Source organism: Colius striatus, chromosome 1 (genome assembly GCF_028858725.1).
Source record: "Colius striatus isolate bColStr4 chromosome 1, bColStr4.1.hap1, whole genome shotgun sequence".
NCBI classification, from domain to species: Eukaryota; Metazoa; Chordata; class Aves; order Coliiformes; family Coliidae; genus Colius; species Colius striatus.
Window position 1 is genome coordinate 86,078,560 of NC_084759.1, and position 10,043 is coordinate 86,088,602.

A 10,043-nucleotide genomic window follows, 5' to 3' on the forward strand; every position below is an offset into this window, starting at 1 on the left:
CAACTGGAAGTCCAGAAGCTCTTCCAAATGTTACCTGCTTCACATTTGCTCTTTAGAAAAAAAACCCAAAAAACAACAAAACGCACAGCAAACCTACCTTAAAATATCAATGGAACAAGAAGATGTAGAGCACACATATTTAAAATTAGTGACTCTGCAGAGTCAGCATTCATTCCTCACATCTACACTTTAATTTGGGAGGTATCTATTTTCCTTTGGATTTAGAGTTACTTTTAGACTCTTAAAACACCGAAGGAGAACATTGAGAAGAAATTTCTGCCTGTTGTAGATGTTCCAATCAGATTCAGTCATAAGGACAAAGGATGCCTCTTCTGACATCCCTCAATTCTTTCCCAACATCTGATGCATGATGTCTCCCCAAAAAGGATGTTTTTCTCTTCAACTATACTCCTGAGTGCTGCCATTCCAAAGCACAACCCATTCGGTACAATTTGGATTAGCATTTAAGGTAACAGTCATTTCAGAGTTACACCCATATATGTGAAGTGTCATTCTAAGATGATGGACAAAATTCCCATCTAGCATCTAACAATTTATTTTGCAAAAAAAATTGTTTTATAAGCCCATAATCTCTAGGTATCCTTGAAAGTTAAGGTGGGAGGATACATACATTCATGTACTTCTATAGACATATATCAATTGGATGTAACCTCTCTTGTTTGAAATGATCTGTTAAATTAAAGATTTTAGTTTTGTTCTATGAAATTAGGTTCATAGAAGAAAAGGCTAGGAAGTAGCTACAGTTCATTTGGGCCAGACAGAATATTCTTCACTTTGGTCTGGGATTGTGTAACCAATTTACGTTGATTGTGCAACTTACACTTCACAGATGTAAGCTGCTCTAAAACCCCTGACGTTAAAAGAAATCTTTTGACCAACTTTAGTACCTTTGAATCCAGTTCATACTCTCCACTATAATCTGTATTTCTCCTTCAGATCAATAAAATGCAAAACAAAATATTCGCTATTGTAGTGTAATCCATCCTGCTCTGGGTCTATCGCAGACATATGAGATGACTTTTATTGAAGCTCACAATGAATAAATGAGACTTTCTGCAAGTTTTATATGTTCATCAATGTTCATTACTTTTCAATTGATTTTCTAAGGTCTGATATATTCTTCTACCTACATTTAATATATACCCTTACTTTAGTTTCTTTGGGTGCAATTGAAAGTCTCCTGTGTCTGATTCCAGGCTGAAAGTTCCCTATTTTTTTAAAAGATTAAATAGTGCTAATTGCATCCTTTGCTAATGAAGGGTGGATATATATATCTAACCTCATATAATAAGGTTATAGGTATATTACCTTATAACTCATTGAAAATGTATAGGCCAATGAATGTGTTTACTGAATTGAATATCTCTAGCAATAAAAAAATTCAAATTAATACTAAAAAATATTAACAGAAACCAGAACTTGAATCCAACCTTAGGGCTGCATTTCAGAAATCCCTTTTTATGAATTATGTGCATTGAATCAAGGAGTGAAAATGGCAGCACTATGAGTCACACAGATAATTTAAATTATCTTCAACTTTCAAAGCCGAACACTCAAAATAGCTATCTGACATGCTTTTCAGATCAACGTTTAGTTACAAGAATTATTGATTAATTATTTTGAAAGATACACTGGTTTCCACATTTTCATCCACTCACTAAACAGTTTGTAGAGGCCACTGGTAAAATAGGATGTCAGTAAAGACAATGATGGGTTTCCACATGAAGTAAGTGAACCTTTTGGAAGAGTGTGTGTTGTGGCCTGCAGACAATAAGACAGTCATGACAAGTCTCCAAATATGCAGCTCAAAAACATTCCTGCCACAAGTTGAAATATCTGTAAGCATCTTAAAAACTCCCAATGCTGCTGCTTGCCAAGGATTCTGTTTCAGTCATTTGTCCTCCTGGGAGTGCAGAGTTCACTTGAGAAAACTACCTGTAACTCATCAAGCTCCTTACCCAGCTGTACATTGCTGCTCCTGGTCTTCCTTTCATTTGGCTGCAACTAAGTTAAAATCTGTAAGATGCTTGGGATGTGGTTTCACCCTGACCCTAGGCCTTATCTCATCCTGAACAAGAGCACTGCTGAAATCTCTGGAATTAGCTGCTGTGACATCCCAAGTGCAAAGCAGCACTGATGCTAAAATGTGGGCACTGAAGGTGACTGAACACGTGGCCTCTGCTTGATGGGGAATGAACCTCTGGCAGTAAATGAAGATTTACACTAATCATGAGACTACAAGCAAGAAAGACATTACGAGGTTGAGCCAAAACCACTGGGAGCAATGCAGAAGCTGGAGGTACTGTTCAATCAGAATTTAAGCAACTGCTGCAGAAATTACTGGGAGAGCCTCCTGGGCCTATTAGGAGGATAGGCTACATCAGTATAGCTGATACTTGTTTCAAGCTCTCTGATTTTTGCTTTTTAACATTTTCAAGGGCTTCTGATTCATCTGGCCTGAAAAGGAGATAATATTTGTGACTAGTAATAGCAGCAATGGGGACAATATCTGTTCTCTTAAGTAAGGGGTCCCAATACATGGACTGAGCGTGTGACAGTGTGGTGCATTGGCTGCACCAGTGCAGCTGGTGCTCACTACAGATGTCTGTTGCTGAAATGGTTTGGGATGAGAATACTTCCCGACCACTTCATTGTGTAGTGGATCACATCAATGACTCAAGTGTATCATGCAGTCCTGGAACATGTATAAGAAGTATTAGAACAACTGAGGATGTGAACATGGGTAAGTTGAGCAGGCACTAGAAGACAAAGCCAAAGGCATATTTCATTGCACCCTTGAAGATAAAATCAGCCTCAATATATTACAGAAGACTAGACATTTTGTATATTTTGTCTTTTAGCCTAAAAATAATATTTCTCTCCAGATGGTAACTAATTAATACCAAGTAAACACCAACAAAGGTAGCTAAAATAGTTTTTGGAGCAGCCAGTCCACACACAAGTCACCTTTTTCAATCACAGAATCACAGAATCTTGAGGGTTGGAAGGGACTCAAAAGATCATGTAGTCCAACTCCCTGCAAGAACAGGACCTCCTAGAGCAGATCACACAGAAACTCATCCAGGTGGGTTTTGAATGTTCATAGAGAATGAGACTCAAGAACCCATCTAGGCAGCCTGTTCCAGTGCTCCATCACCCTCACAGTGAGGAAGTTCTTCCTTGTATTTCTTTGGAACCTCTAATGTTCCAGCTTATATCCATTGCCCCTTGACCTATCATTGGACATCATTAAGAAGAGTCCATCCTCCTGACACCTGCCCTTTACATACTTGTAAACATTAATGAGGTTACTCCTCAGTCTCTTCTCCAAACTAAAGAGGCCCAGCTCCATCAGCCTTTCATCATAAGAGAGATGCTCCACTCTATCATCTTTGTGACCCTGCACTGAACTTTCTCCAGTAGTTCCCCTGTCCTTCTTAAACTGAGAGGCCTAGAACTGGACATAATGTTCTAGATGTTCACAAGGGCAGAGTAGAGAGGGAGGAGAACCTCTCTTGACCTACTGCCCATACCCTTTCTAATACATTCCAAGATGCCATTGGCCTTCTTGGCCACGAGGGCACATTGCTGGCTCATGCTCATCCTGCTGTCCATTTGCACTCCCAGGTTCCTTTCCCCTACACTACTTTCTAACAGTTCATTCCCCAGCCTGTACTGGTACATGGTGTTACTCTTTCCCATATGCAAGACTCTACACTTGCCCTTGATTAATTACATTAGATTTCTCCAGCACTGCTCTATTACGAGAGTAAATCTTACTGTGATCTTAATTATGAAACTTTGACTGGAAACTCCACAGTACAAAGGAACTGGAAATTTTCAGGGGCTCACCTTTGGTGTTGGCTCAATGCTAGCACATTGGAGTCCTAGTTTCGGTTGGAATTCCTAGCTTTACAAGGAACTATAAAAATAGTAATTTCAGTAATAATAGTACCCTTATTGTGATTGACCTCAATCCAAGTATACAAGTCCCAAAGATACCAGAGGAAAATTTGAACATTTCTTTTTAAACAGTGCTGTTTTGTCCTGAAAATAGACTTACACAGATACTAAAAATACATTCAGCACAAGTCTGTGGCATAATGGTCAATAGTTTCTAGCATTGCTTTGGGAATCATTTTAGCTATGCTATTGACTCCTTAAAAGTGAAACAGATTTAATTTTACTTCATTTTGCTTCGAAATATTTTTCAATAAACGTATGGGGGGAGGTTTGTTTTTGGGTTTTTCCTGCCCTTTTTTTTTTAAAAAAAAACATTGCTGTTTCAGGTTTTGCTGCCAAATAATGCTGAACTCATTGAGGCTGTTTGCCAGAGTTAAGGTCACTGCAGCTTTAGTTTGACAAAGAACACCATTTTTCTGTTTCTGTGTTAATCTTGGCCTGAAAAGACCACACATTACCCTTCCCAACTGAACAGTTTAGCCTTTGTTCCTTTGTTTGGGTTGTACTATTAATCTGCTAGGTCGATAGCAAAAAATGTGTGAACTGCAAGTGTGCCAGATGATTGGCAGGCAATTAGCAGCTTCTAGAGAACCGTGCTTTGAATTCCACATATATGTGACTGCATTAGGAAGCAGAGGCTGCTGATCTGCCTTTTTTTGTAAACTTTTCTGCAATACTAAAAATGGGATCTTTAAAAGAACTAGTGTAACTAGTCTCAGGAGCTTCAGCTGCAGGAGACCCACAAAATTGAATCAGAGATAAGAAAGGCTTTATTGTAAGCAAAGAATTAAGCTGAATCTATTCAGATCTCATAAAAAATAAAGCTTGCAAAGCAGCATTACCTTTAAACTTTACCTGATAAGCAGGAAAAATTCCTCATTAAAATATGAATTTGAGAAAACATTCTCTGATTGCCTTTTTTTTTTTTTTTGTGGGAAAGATGTATAGTCCCTGAATAATGAAACGTTTACACTTTCTAGTTTTTTTGTGAGATTCTCATTTATTCTTCCTGTTCTTAATTTTGTACTAAGATGGCCACATACTTTCTCTTCTGTTAAGCTGTGCTAAAAAATAATAGTATGAACAGCATCCTAGAATGATATCCCTGTACTGTTCATTGATATATATTCTGATTTCAAAGGCATATATGTGTGTTTGATGGTATCCCACTTCTCTTTATATAGAATAAGTGTAGGATATTAGTTACATATCCTTCCCTGCCAACATTATAATGTATTTTATTTCCTGAGCACAATTTTCTTGTGCAAAATGCTTCATTGTTTTCAGTGTGTGAGTATAGGTCATTTATTACAGATGCATGTATACCAAACCACTGATCACTTAGTGACATTTCAGTTATTTTTAGAAAGATTGGGACTTGATCAGCCACCATCAGGATAGTGACTTTTACTTATTCACACTTTATGCACATAAATTTTCACCAACACAAGCCGAGAGACAATGTGACAGCAGATGGCCAAAACCCCTCAAATTGCCCAGAGGTGCTGAACTGCACAACCTTCTGATCTAGAGAGTTGTTACCCACAGACATGCACAGGCCTGAATATAACTGCAGGAAGAGAGCAATAATTTGTAAGAAAATTGAAATGGCTCCTTCCCAGCCTCCCTTTCCACATCTGCTGCAAAGATTTTGTATACAGACTGAACAGTCAAAAGCTTCAGGATTTAGCTTTTTTTCCATGAGACTCAAGAATCACAAGCTGCAAATAGCATCAAATGCACTTTGCCAGGATGAAGGCATGAGCTGATAGTTTGGATTTGCACCTTTGGTTCCCAAGAGAACTGTCATTTTAAAACTCGGGGCCTAAACCAACATGTTGTCACACTCTTACAGCTTTAAAAACAGCTGTGAAATTAAGCATGTTAGAATTTCAAGTTGTTTGGTAGGGAGTATAATGTCATTGCACTTAAGTCAGGTAAGGGTTGATTTCAAACAAATGGAGTGCAATCTGTTCAAACTTACACTTCTCAGAATACCTTTGCCCATTTCTTTTGCAAGTTCCATGATCTTTGCTGTTAAAAGGTTTATGTGTTACAAAAATCAGAATAATTCAGTTTTTCTTTTAATTCAACAGCTGCAAAGCTTTTCAGAATTTCTGTAGTGAAAATTATTTTCTTCAGTTAGAAGTTCCTATTTCATTACATGAATCCCTTTTGGCTTCCCCTCAAGCAAATTTTATTGATGTAATAATTTCAGTTGCTTCCAATTAGGCCTTGGAAATTAGATATTCTAAACATTTCTATTAAAAATTCTTGATAGTACTTTAACAAGCACTTTGTCATACAGCTTTACAGCAGGCATGCTCACTTCAAAAGAAGATAACCAGGACAAATCCTGAAATAAATGTTTCTTTTCTTGTAGCACCAAGGGAAGAAATAGGAACGAGTTTGTGTGTTAACGAAAGAGGGGATATATTTCTCAGTTGCTATTAATTTAGCTTTTTCTCATTTTCATTACTGAACCATTGGCTGATAGAGTTCAAATTAGACATACTTCTCCCAGTTCCTTTATTCCAAGACAAACATAATGTTCAGCCTTGCTTTCCTATTCTCTTAACTTGCAAGTGGCTCAGATGTTTTAGCTTTTTTTTCCCTGTTGACGTGAAAAATAGATAAGTAATTGAAATGGCAAAAAAAGAAACCAAAACCTAAACTAGACATAGCAGCTAAGAAATTACTTTAAAAGAGTTGAAGTTTCACAACCTGAATACATTTAAGTATTTCAAATAATTCAAATATAAAATCCTCTGAGAAAAAAGCATGACTTGATCCCAATGAAAAGACTTAAAGATAATAGCTCTGATTCTGTATCCTGTGATTGCTTTTAGAACAGCAACCTGGAGACAAAGGTGTGTATTTAGGCCCATAGCAGCTCTGAGTCACTCAGAAAATATTCCTCTTATTTAGGAAGGCATTTATGAATCCATTCATCATTGTTATATACCAAGGCTTGTCTGCTACTGCAGAAATTCTTTTGTACCCTGCTGTACCATTACGATTTATCTCAGTTACAGCTAGTTTCATATTCACCAAGAGACACGGCTGTCTGCATCTAATCTTGAAGAGTGGCAGGAGTGGGATCATCCCAAATCCCACTGTGTCCTGCCCAGCTTAAGCTTTGTTGCACAGTGAGCCACATCTCCCTTCAAGACAGGGTTTTCGTTATGGGTCACAGTACAGTACAGAGAGGCACTCAGAAGGTACATAGTGACCAAAGGCACCTACAAGGGCAAAAGCATCGTGAGAAGCTTACAGTGGTGGGAATGTGTTCAGGGTTTGAGCTGACAAAAGCCTACAAGTCTGGTTTGCAGTCCAGCATCTCTCCAGAGAACTGAAACTAACTCCACAGATCTTTTAGGAGTCTTGTAGTGTTTGTCTGGAAGCTTGGCTGTGGGTTTGTTTCCTTCTGCAGGCAGGAAGGTCACTCACTTGTCCCAGGTGTTTCCCACCGTGATGTGGGACAATGGGCTCCCTGTGCTCTTGTTCTTATTGTTCACTTTACCCTGAACTCCAAAACCTTATCCATGTCAAGTGTGCCTAGTTGACCACAGAAAAGAGCAGTCTCTTTTCAGAAGAGGCTTAGATCCTACCCAGAGTGCAAAAGGTAAGCAGATAACACCTCTCTCTGTTGCCTCATTGTACAATGTCTTCAGTGTAATATGACATATATGGTACCACTATGGTGACCCCCAATCAATACATGAAAGTTCTGCTGCCTGCCTCAATACTCAAACTTCAGGTGTTTCAGTCATATCACTTTATAGTATCTTTGACAGAAAGGTGAGGTTGTGAAGTTGTGAGTTGCCTTCAAAACTGCCTGGACACTTTCCTGTTCAGCAGGGGGTTGGACTGGATGATCTCTAGAGGTCCCTTCCAACCCCTACCATTCTGTGATTCTGTGTGAAAGGTGCCAAATGGTTGCCTTCCCTCTCAGAGGTACAGGGGAGGAGGCTGCAAGGCAGAGGATCTGAAATGCAGTCAGGAACCAAGCCCTACTCAGGATACTGCTCCTGCAACATGGAAGTCAGCATTCATCTGTCCTAGGACACACAGCTTCCACCAAGATGAGCCCATCACCAGTGATAACATGCCCCTGGCTCCTGTCTATCATCAACATCTGCTGCTTAGATGTGTGCATTTAGATAGTCTCTTGCATTGGCAGGCCTACCATATTCATTCATTTATGTATCAAATCTTAGAGTTCAACAGTATGATATCATGAAAAAGGCAAAAGAAAACGGAATGAGAAAAGAAGGTAGGAGAAGTAAAATAAGCAATAGCAGATAGCACATATTGTTGACTATACCTGTTGTGATTTTGCTATTGCCATTCAAAACTTAGTTGAATACCTATATTCCACTCACTAACAATTCATACATTCCTCATAGAAATTATGGACTTCTGTATACCAATTAAATCAGTTGCTCTAGGAGCAGACAACGGCCTACTGGACTGCAGATCCATTTGGTTTATTGTGGGTGAACTATGTACAATAAAACACGCTCTTAATGAGACACTGAACTACTGTTTCCCACCTGGTTGCCTGCATCCAGTGTTTCTCCTCCTTACAAATCAAAAAACTCGCCATAAGTATTAATTGAACAAAAGAAAAATAAAAAACTCAGCCTGGCTTTTTAAGGTTCCTGGAAGATTTAAAGTCCTCTTCAAAGCAATTGGTTGTTGGAAACACCCAAGAGTATTGTCTTCCATCAAGAGACTGCCATGAAATCACTAACACAGCAGAAAATTCTATATCTCCAAAATCCTACCACACCTATACATTTAACACAGAAACATTGACTTAGTATGTACTCCTTCAAGGTATAGAAGTAAGAAAGCACTACCACTCCCTGTCCACAGACAAAATGCCAAAATATTAATTTTAAAGAAGATTCTGTAAAGTCACGTTGAATTTTGCTTTGTCTATGTTCACCTAAATTTGTACACAGCATCACTTGCAGGCCTCAAACCATTTGTTTCTACTGAGGGCTGTGAGGCTTGCTCATGTTCAAATTGTATTTTGGTAGGAACAAACTCCTACTCGTACATCAGCTTCCACACATTTTCTCTTGTTCACAACATGCCGTAGACATCCAGACACCCTTCATCTGGTTCAGCAGCAGAGTGTAGGCCTATATTTATGATGGATACCAAGCACACAGCGAGATGGTGCTCAAGACTGTCAAGTCTGCAGGAACATCTTTCGTACACTAAAGGCATGCCAACTCACACCAGGCCAATGCTTCTATCATTCAGCATGTTTGGATAGACAAGGTTTGAATAAGGTACCCTCACTCTATGCTTAATTTCTTCCCCTAGTAAGCCAGTGGGCCCCTCTGCCCTTGTGCCAACATGCAGGCACATAGACAACCTAAAATGTTGGCATTAAGCCGAGGTCAAACCCACTACATCCAGAATTTTAATGCAGATCTCAAGAAATACGCCTTCCATCACCTCTGGCTTGCTCCCTCACTCCCCAGTGGCTGCAGATTCATAGTTCTCTGTGAACTTTTTCCCTCATTGTACTTGCACTTCAAAAGAATATAAATCTTCAGATGCTCCTGCATCTATCTGCACCCCCATCATACATGTTCCCCGCTCCTCTTCCTTTACCTGATTTCCACTCTGTGCAGCCCACTCATGCCTGCACTTGCTCACTGCAATAGTCCACTGCAGCCAAGGCTTCTACCCTCCATTCTCCAATTGTTTTCTATTGCCAGCCTCTTCTTCAGGCTGCTTGCTGCTTGCTGACATGAGAGGTACACAGTGATGCAGAGGAGGTCAGTACATTATCAGACAGTATAAACACCACAGTATTGTGTCTTTAGTGTTTTAAACATGCTTTTCCATCTGTGTAACACCACATTTCAGGTTCAAAACCAGTATCCTCTTTTTTTTTTCCCCAGGGTGAAAAGCAATCCAGCTTTCAGAATAAAAATGGAAAAAAGTATTAGTTATGGGAAACATGAAAAAGAAACTCATATAATGAATAAATTTCCCCACTGGTACAAGGTACTCAGTATAGATTCGCATTTCAA